The sequence below is a fragment of the Schistocerca gregaria genome, chromosome 2, assembly GCF_023897955.1.
Source record: "Schistocerca gregaria isolate iqSchGreg1 chromosome 2, iqSchGreg1.2, whole genome shotgun sequence".
Taxonomy (NCBI): domain Eukaryota; kingdom Metazoa; phylum Arthropoda; class Insecta; order Orthoptera; family Acrididae; genus Schistocerca; species Schistocerca gregaria.
Genome location: NC_064921.1, coordinates 226,218,221 through 226,235,197, shown reverse-complemented (window position 1 = coordinate 226,235,197; position 16,977 = coordinate 226,218,221). Strand labels below are relative to the sequence as shown.

The 16,977-nt window shown below is 46.7% G+C and overlaps 1 long non-coding RNA gene across 1 annotated transcript in view; it reads left to right on the top strand.

Annotated features, from left to right (window-relative positions):
- Nucleotides 1-16,977, top strand: part of LOC126335751 (uncharacterized) — a 285,081-nt gene that overhangs the window by 233,061 nt on the left and 35,043 nt on the right. The window contains exon 2 of the long non-coding RNA XR_007564898.1: nucleotides 6,792-6,976. This is a non-coding gene — a long non-coding RNA (uncharacterized LOC126335751). The remainder of the gene's footprint in view (nucleotides 1-6,791; nucleotides 6,977-16,977) is intronic.

Sequence of the window (16,977 nt, the reverse complement as noted above, 5' to 3'; positions counted from 1 at the left end):
CACATTGTAAGGGAGCAGTGGCAGGTCATACATACAAGGTGTGTCATAAGTAATGGCGGAAACGCATACAGTTGAAGTACACGATACTAGAAGCAAAAAAGTCTCAATAAACATAGGCTCGAAATGCATGCCTTAAGAGCTACGAGCAAGCTTTCATCTTAGATACTGTGGAGCAAATCTCTTCTACTGCAAACTCTTTGCTTTCCACGTTTTGGGAAGTAGTAGTATGGACCAAATCAAGGAAAAAAGTCCAGTAAACGTGTGCTCTAAAATGCATACCTTAAGAGCTATGAGCACGTGCTCATCTTGGCTACTTGGAAACACAACTCTTCTAATGAACAATTGCTCTTAACTTTTAAGGTATGCACTTTAGAGCAAATGTTTACTGGACATTTTTTCTTGTTTTGGTCCATACTACTACTTCCCAAAATGTGGAAAGCAAAGAGTTTGCAGTAGAAGAGATTTGCTTCACAGTATCGAAGATAAAAAAATTGCTCGTAGCTCTTAAGGGATGCATTTCGACCCTATGTTTACTGAGACTTCTTTCTTCTAGTATCATGTACTATCAACTGTACGGGTTTACTTCATTAATTATGATACACTCTGTACATCACAGCGCAGGTAAGAGGTCTTCTGAGCTCAGGCATGTCACACGAACTTTGCGAACCGATTATTAGCAGTGCGACTACGGGCGCAATCACATCTAGTCCGTCCTTCACTGACGCCACAGTGTCGATGAGCACGGCTCGACAGGTGCCGTCAGAGGGCGACTTGGAAGATAGAATGGCGCGCCATGATCTTCAGCGACGTAAGTAGATTCCGCGGTCGTTCGCGCGTACTATGTAGACTTGGTAAGTGCGGTCTCGTAGAGTGTATTCGTCCAAGTCATACTGGCCTCACCACAGGCCCTATGGTCTGGGGTGCGATATTCTGGAACTCTCTTTCATCTTTGGTGTTTCGGGAGGGGACACTAACGTGCGCTGTGAACGAGCAGGATGTTGTTACACCGGTTCTTTTGCCGTTTTGCTACAGAAAGGTGATGTTTTGTTCCAACAGGATACTGCTCGCCCATACAGTGCCCGTGAAACTCAACATGCTCTCCAAGACGTGCAGTAACTTCCCTAGTCAGGACGTTTCCCGCACTTATCTCCAATTGAGCATGTGTGGGATATGATAGGACTCCTGCGTTTCGCCAACCAGCAACTCGTATAGAACTATGAACAGGTCTAGTGGGCGTAGCCCAGCGTATACCAGGACACTGTTCGCCATTTGTATGACCCGCAGGATGCCAGAATCAGCGCCTACATTGCCTCCCTGGAGGTTACGCCACGTACTAATATGAGTCTTTCAGCGTAGGTCGATACCTAGTGGCTGAAAACCACTTGTGCAAGTGATATGTAAATTCAATCATGTCGTATACATCATGTAAGGTGCGACGATAAAGTAATGAGGCAGATGTCAAAAAAAAGTTGCTTACCGTTTTAATCAAGTTTAGTGTTGTCTCCTTTAAAGTAGTTCCCTTCTGACTGCACCCACTTTTTCTAGCGCTTCTGCCATTGATGGTAACATTTCTGGAGCTCATCTTCTGTAATATCCTCCAAGACCCTCGTCAAAGCTTTTTTGGATATCTTGTGTTGTTTGAAAATGGTGTTCCTTGACTGCCGTTTTGACTCTTGGAAATAGAAAAAAGTCACACGGAGCGATATCTGGTAGGGTGGCTGTGGTAGTACCGAAATTTGTTTTGAGGTTAAAAATTGCTGTACTGACAGAGCAGTATGGGATGGCGCATTATCGTGATGCAGAATCCAATTATCAGCAATGTTGGCACGGACACGAAGAACTCTTTTACGAAGTCTTTCTTCTGCAATCACTTTCACGGATAATCTTCGATCAGATCGTACCAGTTCACGCACCCTGGCCAAGTTGACATCCGTCCGTGACGTTGATACTCGTCCACTGCGGTCTTCATCCTACATTTCATGCCAACGAGAAACTTTAGCTTTTGAAATAACCTCCTCTCCAAAAGCCTTCTAACCTTCTAAAGCATACAGTAAATTGTAGCGTTTTCACCCAATTTAACGCAAAAATAAATGGCATACAGTTGCGCAATATTATGCGGTTCCATTTCCGTGACGAGAGACACAAACACATCTTAACTTATTACAGCACAACTCACGATTGAGCAGTTGCATCAATGTGCCGCTTAGACTAGCAGCAGCTTATAGACCAAGGTCAAAGATATTGTGCCTACGCAAGCCTGCAGGGTCGCCACATCTTGCAAAGAAAATCAGTCTCATTACTCGCACCTCGTATGCACTGTTACAACAATAAATTTTGAAAGAATTTGAAACTGTGAAAGTGTGTACTAATTTTTTGTCTTACAGTGTGTATTTAACTGCATACTTTTATTATTTCACTCTTGATGATTTACATGTGCTGGGGTAATATTCATCTTAATAACAGGAGGAACAGTAATTTTCTCGACATTTATCAAACGTTGTAGACGCCGCATTTTCACAATTACATATTGGTTTTAAACTTTATAATCAAAAACAAACTTCGTCTACACTCATAAAAGATTCTCTCTCGTAACCTAGTTTCGTAGTTAACTACGCCTAACACTTCGCTCCAGCAAATATTGACGAGGATAGCTCGTGATGTGTGGTGTGATGTATTTTCAAGCAGTCTACTGTAGATGTGATTTCTTTTTCTCTCTCGATGGGATAAAGCTTTGTATTCATCTTTGGCTGATGATTAAAAACGACATAACAGGGTTGCACTAGTAGAGGACTGCACTTTAATAATGCAAGACGGCAACCTTTCATCATCTTGAAAATGCTCGTCCTATAATTATGGATTTGTTTGTGGCTCCCACGAGTCAATTAACAAAAGAGATTTGTTCTCTTTACTTACATCAAATACAACATATTGATCAGTATTTCTGTTTATTTGCTGTGTGAGTAGGTAACGTAAAAATAAAACAGTTTCCATACAGGGACTCGGTTGCCTTTCTGCATTCTCTCCGTTGTGCCAAACGCTGCCTCCAAAGCACGTTAATACAGGAGACTCATGCTTCGCCCGATCCGCATTTTCTAAACGCTTTGCCGTCTGGAGCTATCAGTTCTGTGACCTCCAACTCTGGTCAAGACCTAGATATACCATAAATTTACACACTAATGTTCAGACTGCAGCAAAAAAGGAGACATGAGATTACCATAAAACTTATTCCACAGATTATCAATACACAAGTGATTTCAACTGCAGAGCTGTACTTGCACTTCAACTGCGAGAGTTCACTATAGTGTCAAGCTGTAACGTGCTGCTGTCAGAGCCTCTAGACGTCGTGGCATGAAATCAAAGCGGGTAGGGTTATGCTGCTGGCGAACACGCGGTTAAACTCAGCCCACTGGGCGCTCGTGCTGGAACTCGTCGTTATGTGCAGCAAGAAGGTGGGCCTACGATATTAAGTGTAACTATACCTAATTTCTCATGGTCCTATATCATACGAGAGAGATACGTAGTCGGCTGAGATTGTTATAACTGGAATGATATGGTAATTTCTAGCACAACAGAAGGGACTGAATAAAACTTGCGTGTACATACTCATGCTTACGTAAACAGCTTTTGAGCAAGCAAGTGATCAGTTCACGTGCTTGATACATACCGGGTGTCCCTCCAAAAAATCGTCGGCGCATTTTGTCCGGTGTTTCGTCAGATAATTGCAATCTCGTTTTTGTAGTGTTTAGCTGAAGTCTTTCATGTGATGCGTAGTGTTAACTAAAAGCGCCTGTTTGTTTGCCGTTACAAATAGAATGATTTTACGTACTCAATTAATGAGTGATCGAAAATTATGGCCGGCCGATGTGGCCGAGCGGTTCTAGACGCTTCAGTCTGGAACCGCACGACCGCTACGGTCACAGGTTCGAATCCTGCCTCGGGCATGGATGTGTGTGTTGGCCTTAGGTTTGTTAGGATTAAGTACACTCCTGGAAATGGAAAAAAGAACACATTGACACCGGTGTGCCAGACCCACCATACTTACTGCGGACACTGCGAGAGGGCTGTACAAGCAATGATTACACGCACGGCACAGCGGACACACCAGGAACCGCGGTGTTGGCGATCGAATGGCGCTAGCTGCGCAGCTTTGTGCACCGCCGCCGTCAGTGTCAGCCAGTTTGCCGTGGCATACGGAGCTCCATCGCAGTCTTTAACACTGGTAGCATGCCGCGACAGCGTGGACGTGAACCGTATGTGTAGTTGACGGACTTTGAGCGAGGGCGTATAGTGGGCATGCGGGAGGCCGGGTGGACGTACCGCCGAATTGCTCAACACGTGGGGCCTGAGGTCTCAACAGTACATCGATGTTATCGCCAGTGGTCGGCGGAAGGTACACGTGCCCGTCGACCTGGGACCGGACCGCAGCGACGCACGGATGCACGCCAAGACCGTAGGATCCTACGCAGTGCCGTAGGGGACCGCACCGCCACTTCCCAGCAAATTAGGGACACTGTTGCTCCTGGGGTATCGGCGAGGACCATTCGCAACCGTCTCCATGAAGCTGGGCTACGGTCCCCACACCGTTAGGCCGTCTTCCGCTCACGGCCCAACATCGTGGAGCCCGCCTCCAGTGGCGTCGCGACAGGCGTGAATGGAGGGACGAATGGAGACGTGTCGTCTTCAGCGATGAGAGTCGCTTCTGCCTTGGTGCCAATGATGGTCGTATGCGTGATTGGCGCCGTGCAGGTGAGCGCCACAATCAGGACTGCATACGACCGAGGCACACAGGGCCAACACCCGGCATCATGGTGTGGGGAGCGATCTCCTACACTGGCCGTACACCTCTGGTGATTGTCGAGGGGACACTGAATAGTGCACGGTACATCCAAATCGTCATCGAACCCATCGTTCTACCATTCCTAGACCGGCAAGGTAACTTGCTGTTCCAACAGGACAATGCACGTCTGCATGTATCCCGTGCCACCCAACGTGCTCTAGAAGGTGTAAGTCAACTACCCTGGCCAGCAAGATCTCCGGATCTGTCCCCCATTGAGCATGTTTGGGACTGGATGAAGCGTCGTCTCTCGCGGTCTGCACGTCCAGCACTAGCGCTGGTCCAACTGAGGCGCCAGGTGGAAATGGCATGGCAAGCCGTTCCACAGGACTACATCCAGCATCTCTACGATCATCTCCATGGGAGAATAGCAGCCTGCATTGCTGCGAAAGGTGGATATACACTGTACTAGTGCCGACGTTGTGCATGGTCTGTTGCCTGTGTCTATGTGCCTGTGGTTCTGTCAGTGTGATCATGTGATGTATCTGACCCCAGGAATGTGTCAATAAAGTTTCCCCTTCCTTGGACAATGAATTCACGGTGTTCTTATTTCAATTTCCAGGAGTGTAGTTCTGAGTTCTAGGGGACTGATGACTTCAGATGTTAAGTCCCATAGTGCTCAAAGCCATTTGAACCAACATTATGCTAGTACGATATCGTTTTAACGATATGTGTTAACAGGGGCAGTAAAACATGAAGAGTAACCTGTACTCCAGCAGCGATTGAGCTGTGGTGCTACATAGCGGTAGCAGTCGGCACGAACCAGCGTGCTGCCGTCGCTCCTGGAGACTTAGTTATTCTTCGTGTTTTACTGTCGCTCTATCGAATGGACACGTAAACTTCCGCTTTTTAAATCATTTTGTTTGTAATTAGAAAGAAACCGACTCTTTCCTCGACAATGGGCAACATGATCTGTTTCGGCTGACTGCATTTACACATCGCAAATATGGAATTGCAAGTATCTGCTGAAACAACCGACAACTATACCTTTTCTCCAGAAGGAAAATGAAAACTGCATCAAGCAATATTAAAGGTTTCCAGAAAGAGTTTTGCACTCTGCAGCGGAGTGTGCGCTGATATATAACATCGTGGCAGATTGAAACTATGTGCCGGACCGAGACTCGAACTCAGGACCTTTGCCTTTCGCAGGCAAGTGCTCCATCAACTGAGCCACCCAAGCACGAATCACATCCCGTCCTCACAGCTTTCCTTCTGCCACTACCGCGTCTCCTACCTTCCAAACTTTACAGAAGCTCTCCTGCGAACCTTGCCGAACTAGCACTCCTGAAAAAAAGGATATTGCGGAGACATGGCTTAGCCACAGCCTGGGGGATGTTTCCAGAATCAGATTTTCACTCTGCTGCGGACTGTGCTCTGATATGAAACTTCCTGGCAGGAGAGCTTCTGTAAAGTCTGTAAAGTAGGACACGATGTACTGGCAGAAGTAAAGCTATGAGGACAGGACGTGAGTCGTACTTGCGTAGCTCAGTTGGTAGAACACTTGCCCACGAAAGGCAAAGGTCCCGAGTTGGAATCGCGGTCCGGCACACAGTTTCAATCTGCCAGGAAGTTATAATATCAAAGGTTTGTGTGAATACAATGTACAGGAACGAACAGAAGGTACAAATGCCACTCACTTGGGGTGGTCAGAGTAAATAGTGCCGAATGAACGGTGCACATTTTCCTGCAGTTTGGTTCACTGTGTTTTAGTACAGTGGAATAAAAGTCAATTGCATGAACAAAACAATTTTGCAACTCGTGTCCACAAATCCGTTGACAAGGGCGAGGTGCCTCTGGATGAACCTGACTAAGCCATTAACTTATCAAGTCACTGTCTTGTTTTGCAGCTATACGGGCCCACTTGAGACGCGCTCGCCAGCTACTACATCACCACCCCTCTCTCCCGGTACCATGAGTTGACCGCTGCAGTGGCCGCGGTGTGTGGCGCCTGTTGCAGAGCCGCTGCACTCGTCTGTGCGCCGCATCCTGTCCGGGGAGAAGGAGAAGGAGGCGCACGTGCAGGTGGTGAGAGCGACCACCGTCTGAACGCCCCCACCCTTCCTGCTGCGCTCCGCGCCTTCGGCGGGTCCAAGCCGACGACTCCTCCAGCAGTTGGTTGACATCGGCGGAAGCGACGGCTCGGTCAGTACACCTGCCATACTGGAGCGAGGTACTCCAATAGGTAGAACAAATATTACACTACTGGCCATTAAAATTGCTACACCACGAAGATGACGTGCCACAGACGTGAAATTTAACCGACAGGAAGAAGATGCTGTGATATGCAAATGATTAGCTCTTCAGAGCATTCACACAAGGTTGGCACCAGTGGCGACACGTACACGTGCTGACATGAAGTTTACAACCGATTTCTCATACACAAACAGCAGTTGACCGGCGTTGCCTGGTGAAACATTGTTGTGATGCCTCGTGTAAGGAAGAGAAATGCGTACCATCACGTTTCCGTCTTTGATAAAGGTCGGATTGTAGCCTATCGCGATTGCGCTTTATCGTATCGCGACATTGCTGCTCGCGTTGGTCGAGATCCAATGGCTGTTAGCAGAATATGGAATCGGTGGGTTCAGGAGGGTAATACGAAACGCCGTGCTGGATCCAAACGGCCTCGTATCACTACCAGTCGATATGACAGGCATCTTATCTGCATGGCTGTAACGGATCGTGCAGCCACGTCTCAATCCCTTAGTCAACAGATGGGGACATTTGCAAGACAACAACCATCTGCACGAACAGTTCGACGACGTTTGCAGGAGGTTGGACTATCAGCAAGGAGACCATGGCTGCGGTTACCGTTGACGCTGCATCACCGACAGGAGCGCCTGCCATGGTGTACTCAACAACGAACCTGGGTGCACGAATGGCAAAACGTCATTTTTTCGGATGAACCCAGGTTCTGTTTACAGCATCATGATGGTCGCATCCGTGTTTGGCGACATCGCGGTGAACGCATATTGGAAGCGTGTATTCGTCATCGCCATACTGGCGTATCACCTGGCGTGATGCTCTGGGGTGCCATTGGTTACACGTCTCTGTCACCTCTTGTTCGCATTGACGGCACTGTGAACAGTGGACGCTAGATTTCAGATGTGTTACGACCCGTGGCTCTACCCTTCATTTGATCCCTGCGAAACCATACATTTCAGAGGATAATGCACGACCGCATGTTGCAGGTCCTGTACTGGCCTTTCTGGATACAGAGAATGTTCGACTGCTGCCCTGGCGAGCGCATTCTCCAGACCTGTCACCAATTGGAAACGTCTGGTGAATGGTGGTCGAGCAACTGGCTCGTCACAATACGTCGGTCACTACTATTGATGAACTGTGATATCATGTTGAAGCTGCATGGGCAGCTGTACCTGCACACGCCATCCAAGCTCTGTTTGACTCAATGCTCAGGCGTATCAAGGCATTTATTACGGCCAGAGGTGGTTGTTCTGTGTACTGATTTCTCAGGTTCTATGCACGCAAATTGCGAGAGAATGTAATAACATGTCAGTTGTAATATAATATATTTGTCCAATGAATACCCGTTTATAATCTGCATTTCTTCTTGGTGTAGCAATTTTAATGGCCAATAGTGTACATGTCCTATCATCCTGTCCATTCTTACTGGCCACTGATTTCCATATCTTCCTTTCGCCGATTCTCTGGAGTACCTGTTCATCTCTTATGAGTCCACCTGCTTTCCAACATTCTCCTATAGCATCACAACTCATACGCTTATTCTCTTCTGTTCCGGTTTTCCCCATGTCCATGATTCCAAACGTAAATTCTCAGAAAATTCTCCCAGTAGACTTCCCTTAGTCTGAAATGCCATCTTCGCCCGTCCTAGTCTGCTTTTTATGTCCTCATTGCTTCGTCCCTAATAGGCTATTTTCCGTCCAAGGAGCATAATTGCTTAACCTCGCGTACTTCGAGATCGCGAAGTCTGATGTTATGTTTCTCGCTACCCTCAACCCAATCACTCTGAATTTTTATCCCTCTCTTCAACCTTTCTTCTATTTTCATCATTGTTTCTTCGACGTATAGACTGAACAGTAGGCGCGAAATACTACATTCCTGTCTTACTCTCTTTCTAATCCTAGCACATCGTTCTTCCCTTTTGGTTCTTGTACGTATCGTTTATTACTCTTCTTTCGCTGCTCCTTACCCCATTTTTTCTCAGAATTTCGAACATCATGCACCGTTTTACGTTGTCTAATGTTTTTTCAGTTTACAAATCCTATAATCGTATTTTGATTTTTCTTCATTCTTGCTTCCATTATATCAACCTGAACGTCATAATTGCCACTCTCCTGCCTTTACCTTTCCTAAAGCTAAACTGACCGTCATCCCCAATGTGCTTTACCATTTTCTGTATGTCATTCTTGTTTGTAGTTTGAATGCATGAGCTGTTAAGCTGACTATACAGTAATTCTTGCATTTACCTGCCCTTGCTGTCTTCGGAATTGTATGCATGATATTTTTCCGAAAGTGAGCTGGTACGTCGCCACTCTCATAGGTTCTAAACATCAATCTGAGTAGTCATTTCGTTCCCACTTCCCTAATGATTTTAGAAAGTTAGATCGAATATTATTTATTCCTTCTACCTCAAGTTTTCCAAAGCTCTTTTAAATTCCGAGTCTAAAACTGGATTCCCTTTCTCTCCTATAGCGACTTCACTTTCTTCTTTTATCACGTCACAAAAGAATTTCTCCCCCTAATAGAGGCCTTCAGTGTACTCTTTCCACCTATTCGCTCTCCCTTCAGCGTTTAACAGTGGAATTCTCATTGCACACTGACTGTTACCACCCTTGCTTTTAACTTCAGCAAGGTTGTTTTGATTTTTCTGAATCTTGAGTCAGTTCTTCCGGCGTTTATTTCTTTCTCGGGTACTTCTCCTAGGCTTGTGGCACTTACTGTTTATTTCATTCCTGAGCGATTTATGCTTTCGTACTTCCAAAGAGCAAAGCTACAGAACTAGAAGAAAGGATAATCTTCACTATTCTGGGTTAAATCTGACTTTGGAACAGGAATGGGTGACTCATGCTGCCACAAAGATCGTTGGTCATTGACCAAATAGCATTAAATGTCTGACAGATGGCCAACCAGGATTTATAAAAATAATTAAAATATTTTCTAAATGATAACTCCTTCTACTCACTAGATAAATTATTTAAATATGAAGTAAAAATTGTAAAAAAAAGTACATCGTATACAGAAATCTTATGTTAAACTGACACGTCCCACATCGTCACGATATGTCGTATTCATCCTCTACGGAACAAGTATTAATGTAATGTAATGTAATGTAATGTTTCGTCTGTCAGTTGAAGTATTTCATCTGTTAACTAAGGGCTGGCCGGAGTGGCCGTGCGGTTCTAGGCGCTACAGTCTGGAACCGAGCGACCGCTACGGTCGCAGGTTCGAATCCTGCCTCGGGCATGGATGTATGTCATGTCCTTAGGTTAGTTAGGTTTAATGAGTTCTAAGTTCTAGGCGACTGATGACCTCCGAAGTTAAGTCGGATAGTACTCAGAGCCATTTTTTGTTAACTAAGGATTCTTTCGCGGTAATCTTCCTAGTACCAATGTTCGTCCTTCCATCGTCTCAGATTGCTCATTTTAAAGAAGCCTAGCCATCTTCAACTGAATTGCGTACTGTGGTATTCATCACTGCAAATCCATATCTTAAGCGAACTTCAAATACGTCTCATCATTCCCGAGTATATTCGTGTCCTACTTCTTTCCACACTGATTCTTCCGTTCTATTCTCTTAAAAATTACTCTTCATCACTATTAAATTGTGATCTGAGTCTATATCTGTTCCTGGCTGCGCCTTACAGTCCGGTATCTGATTTCGGAAATTCTGCCTGACCGTGATTTAAACCAACTAAAACCTTCTCGCATCTAAAGACCTATTCCAAATACACCTCTTCCTCTTGTGATTTTCAAACAGTGTATTTGCTACTACTAGCTAAAATTATTACAGAACTCCACACCTATATCTACTTTTACATGACTATTTTGCAATTCAGATTTAAGCAAAGGGATCTTCAATTCACTTTCAGACTATTTCTCTACCGTTCCTCTATCTAACAGCGCAAGGCAAAAATGAACGCTAAAATCCTTGTGTACGAGCTCTGGTTTCTCTTATTTTATTACGATGATCAAATTTGCCTATGTAGTTTGATAACCCCAAACAATTTGCACATTCAGAGGGGAAAGTTTGGGACTTCAATTTCGTGAAAAGACCTCTCCGCACCGACAAACGCCTGGATTTCATGATCACCATCATCACTCGCTTATAGCTGTGATACTCTCTCCCCTATTGCGCGAAAATACACTCCTGGAAATTGAAATAAGAACACCGTGAATTCATTGTCCCAGGAAGGGGAAACTTTATTGACACATTCCTGGGGTCAGATACATCACATGATCACACTGTCAGAACCACAGGCACATAGACACAGGCAACAGACCATGCACAACGTCGGCACTAGTACAGTGTATATCCACCTTTCGCAGCAATGCAGGCTGCTATTCTCCCATGGAGACGATCGTAGAGATGCTGGATGTAGTCCTGTGGAACGGCTTGCCATGCCATTTCCACCTGGCGCCTCAGTTGGACCAGCGCTAGTGCTGGACGTGCAGACCGCGAGAGACGACGCTTCATCCAGTCCCAAACATGCTCAATGGGGGACAGATCCGGAGATCTTGCTGGCCAGGGTAGTTGACTTACACCTTCTAGAGCACGTTGGGTGGCACGGGATACATGCAGACGTGCATTGTTCTGTTGGAACAGCAAGTTACCTTGCCGGTCTAGGAATGGTAGAACGATGGGTTCGATGACGATTTGGATGTACCGTGCACTATTCAGTGTCCCCTCGACAATCACCAGAGGTGTACGGCCAGTGTAGGAGATCGCTCCCCACACCATGATGCCGGGTGTTGGCCCTGTGTGCCTCGGTCGTATGCAGTCCTGATTGTGGCGCTCACCTGCACGGCGCCAAACACGCATACGACCATCATTGGCACCAAGGCAGAAGCGACTCTCATCGCTGAAGACGACACGTCTCCATTCGTCCCTCCATTCACGCCTGTCGCGACACCACTGGAGGCGGGCTGCACGATGTTGGGGCGTGAGCGGAAAACGGCCTAACGGTGTGCGGGACCGTAGCCCAGCTTCATGGAGACGGTTGCGAATGGTCCTCGCCGATACCCCAGGAGCAACAGTGTCCCTAATTTGCTGAGAAGTGGCGGTGCGGTCCCCTACGGCATTGCGTAGAATCCTACGGTCTTGGCGTGCATCCGTGCGTCGCTGCGGTCCGGTCCCAGGTCGACGGCCACGTGCACCTTCCGCCGACCACTGGCGACAACATCGATGTACTGTGGAGACCTCACGCCCCACGTGTTGAGCAATTCGGCGGTACGTCCACCCGGCCTCCCGCATGCCCACTATACGCCCTCGCCTCCGTCAACTGCACATACGGTTCACGTCCACGCTGTCGCGGCATGCTACCAGTGTTAAAGACTGCGATGGAGCTCCGTATGCCACGGCAAACTGGCTGACACTGACGGCGGCGGTGCACAAATGCTGCGCAGATAGCGCCATTCGACGGCCAACACCGCGGTTCCTGGTGTGTCCGCTGTGCCGTGCGTGTGATCATTGCTTGTACAGCCCTCTCGCAGTGTCCGGAGCAAGTATGGTGGGTCTGACACACCGGTGTCAATGTGTTCTTATTTCCATTTCCGGGAGTGTACAAAACGAGCTGCCCTTCTTTCAACTTTCTCGATGTCATCCGCCAATCCTGTCTGGTAAGGCTCCCACACAGCACAGTGGCACTCTAGCAGAGGACAACCAAGCGTAGTGTCGGCAGTCTTTGTACAACTTACGTAGTAGACCTGTTGCGTCTTCTGAGTGTTCTGCTAACAAAAAGCAGTCTTTATTTTGTTTTCCGCACAACATTACGAATGTGACCGTTCACTTTACGTTGTTTGTAATTGTAATTTCTAGGAATATACTCGAATTGATATCTTGTAATTATCGCGTAACCGAAATTCAACGGATTTCTTTCTGCTCTCTCATTTCTACTACCAAATTTCTTATGTTCCTTTCCCTAGAAAAGCATTCCAATCCCTATTAGATTATCTTCTTCCTCTACGTACTAAATTATCCGGTCAATACATCTTTATACTATTTCTATCTATTCATCTTCTGCTTGTGACGTCAGCGTCTACATCTGGACTGTTGTTATCGGTGTTGGTTTGCTGTCGAATATCATGAGAACAACTCTGCCAGTGAACTTGCAAGACACCGAGGTGAGTCTAGCGTGTGAATTCAAAGTGCCACTAGGCTATGGCTAGTAGGAAGGTGTGCCTATGATAAGAACTTAGTGAACCCTTTCGACATGCAGATACCCGCCGCCCCCCCCCCCCCCTCCACCTACCCACCCTACCACCACATCGACTCAAATGTGATACGGCACATTACGCACAACTGAAATGATGGGGAATTAATGGCCCTGACAAATGAGTCGTGGGTGTGGTCCTTGCAAAAATTAATAGTAATTAAAGGAATTAAGCGTTTATATGAGTACTGAAATCAAATGTGAGTCCACTTTGACCATCATTTATTAGTATATGGTACAGGAGGAAAACCAAAGCGTTTATTGTTGGTAAGGACTTTGGGACTAAACTGCTGAGGTTATCGGTCCCTAAGGTTAATAACTACTTAATCTAGTTTAAACTAACTTACGCTAAGGACGACACACACACACACACACACACACACACACACACACACACACACACACACACACACACACAAACACACACACACATGCCCGAGGGAGGACTCGAACCGCCGACAGGGGGAGCCGCACGAACCGACACAAGGTGCCCTAGACCACTCGGCTACCCAGAGCACCACAAATTTTATTCACGGACGAAATAGTGATGTCTTCATAAGATAAGAGAAATTTGGACAACAGTGTCTGCACAATTCATCCATTTAACATAAGAAGATAGTGAGCGGAAACGTCCGCGGGAAAGGGGGCGAGGAAAGCATCTCGTAGTAATCTTGCTTTCTACATACGCTTCCGAATCGACGCCTGTCTCCCGCACTATATACTTTGTTAGGCAACGACCAATCATAGGGTCTCAACCTGAGAATGACATGAGATGGCTGAATGTTCTTCGAGTCCTGGCAAGAGAAAAACACGGCGGCGCTCCTTCAAAAAATGTTCCGAACATTCCTCTAACTTAACAATACTGTGCACCTGGCGATGTTATCTCTCGAGTCAGCTGCCCGTGGACTGTAAAGAAACGCTTAGGTCCCCTACGACTAGTGCCTGGTCTGTGGGCCCAGCAGGCGCTACAGGGTACTATTTGGCTGAATACAACAGTTCCCCTGCAGTTCCAGGGATTCATTTATTCCAAACTGCTGTGGGCTATTTTGTGCACACTGTTTGGCAGATGCCTGCTGAGTTTCTGTGAATGTGCCTGCACCACCAAAGCGACATCCTGCACACAAAGCTCAGCTGACCGGTGACCGACAGCCGCACCTGACCCACTGGGTGAAGGAGGTGCTCTCAGCCGTGGCGGAGCTCTTAGAACTCTTGAAAGTCGATCCGCAGCGAGACTGCACTTTCTGGTCAACGCAACAACCCGATGCTGCAAAAGCTCGCTGAGACTCTATCAATTAACGGTCCAGTACAAGATGCACACTTAATAGCAAATTAATCAGAATGACGTAATTGGAGCGATGTTTGACCTCTGCAATCATCTGTGTCCCAACTGAATACAAAATCTTGCATAAATCCATATATTATCTCCATTTCATTTCACTGACCTCGCTATCTACATCTACATCCATACTCCGCAAGCTACCTGACGGTGTGTGGCGGAGGGTATCTTGAGTACCTCTATCGGTTCTCCCTTCTACTCCAGTCTCGTATTGTTCGTGGAAAGAAAGACTGTCGGTATGCCTCTGTGTGGGCTCTAATCTCTCTGATTTTATCCTCATGGTCTCTTCGCAAGATATACGCTCCTGCGTTGGAGAAAGCAATATACTGCTTGACTCCTCGGTGAAGGTATGTTCTCCAAACTTCAACAAAAGACCATACCGAGCTACTGAGCGTCTCTCTTGCAGTCTTCCACTGGAGTTTATCATTTCCGTAACGCTTTCACGATTACTAAATGATCCCGTAATGAGGCGCGCTGCTCTCCGTTAGATCTTCTCTATCTCTTCTATCAACACTATCTGGTACGGATCCCACACCGGTGAGCAGTATTCAAGCAGTGGGCGAACAAGTGTACAGTGACCTTCTTCCAATGAATCTCAGTCTATCTTCTGAATCGACGATTAATTTTATATTGTCATTCCATTTTAAATCACTCCTACTGCCTACTACAAGATATTTTATGGAATTTACTGCTTCCAGTTGCTGACCTGCTATCTTCTAGCTAAATGATAAAGGATCTTTCTTTCTATGTATTCGCAGCAAATTACACTTGTCTACATTGAGATTCGATTGCCATTCCCTGCACCATGCGTCAATTCGTTGCAGATCCTCCTGCACTTCAGTACAATTTTCCATTGTTACAGCCGCGCAGGATCAGCCGAGCGGCCTAGGGCGCTGCAGTCATGGACTGTGCGGCTGGTCCTGGCGGAGGTGCGAGTCCTCCCTCGGACATGGGTGTGAGTGTTTGTCCTTAGGATAATTTAGGTTCAGTAGTGTGTAAACTTAGCGACTGATAACCTTAGCAGGTAAGACCCATAAGATTTCACACACATTTGAACATTTTTCCATTGTTACAACCTCTCGATATATACAGCATCATCCACAAAAAGCCTCACTGAACTTCCGATCTTATCCACGAGGTTATTTATATGTATTGTGGATAGCAACGGTCCTACGACACTCCCCTCCGGCACACCTGAAATCACTTTTACTTCGGAAGACTTCTCTCCATTGAGAATGATATGCTGCGTTCTGTATCTATCTATTGATTGAGCCTTTGTATTTCCCTTTCAGATTTTCCAGCCTCCCTACCAAGTTCAAACTACTGACATTCCACGTTATGACTTGTAGAATATTACCCTTTTTGTTGGATAATCTACCTTCTTCTCATGGTCACATTCCTCTTTGCAGTCCCGATTCGAATGGGGGGGCTAATCCGGAACCTTTTGCCAGTTGCAGATCTCCTGTCCTCTTGATATACCTTATGAGTCCTTAATGAAGCCAACGGTGTTGCCCCAGTGGTAACACCAGTTCCCGTGAGATAATTGAAGTTAAGCACTGTCGGGCTGGGCTAGCGCTTGGTTGGGTAACCGGTCTGCCGAGCGGGATGCACTCAGCCCTTGTGAGACAAACTGAGGAGCTACTTGAGTGAGACGTAGCGGCTCCGGTCTCGTAAACTGACACACGGCCCGGAGAGCGGTGTTTGACCACATGCCCCTCCATATCCGCATCCAGTGACGCCCTTGGTCTGAGGATGACACGGCGGAAGGTCGGTACAGTTGGGCCTGTGTGACCTGTTCGGGAGGAGTTTAGTTTTAGTCTTTAATGCAGTGGTTTATATTGCCTTCTGCGTCCTCATGCCATTGATCATTGCAGATTCTTCCGCCTTTGAGGAGCAGTTTCCCCACCCCAAGGGCAAGAGAGTGCGCTGAAGCTATATTCCGTTCCTCTGCCCTCTTTGACAAGACTATTGGCAAAACGAGGGTGATCTCTTACGCCAGAAGTCTTCAGCCGTTGTCGCTGATGTTTTTTATTCAGAATTGAAGCAGTAGCTAGTTTCGAACCTAGGACCCAGGGAAATATCCCTGAGGATCTGGCGCGGGTGCCATCCGGTTACTAGTCCACATTTGAAGTCGCTGAGCTCTCCACACAGATCCATTCTGCTGTTAGTGCTCCGCTACTAACAACACAACACTCCTCACCTCCTTTTATACTGACGGGTCTGCCTCTCGTGACACCTGCCAGTCAATTCCTCCTTACATAGGCGTGTCCGGGTACTTATAATCAGATAGTGTACACCCAACGTCCCGAATTATTTGTTACATCTACTTCAGTCCCTACGTTCCCCAACAGTTTTCCCTCTACTGTCCAGTCGAATACCACAGAAGTTATTCCCTGATGT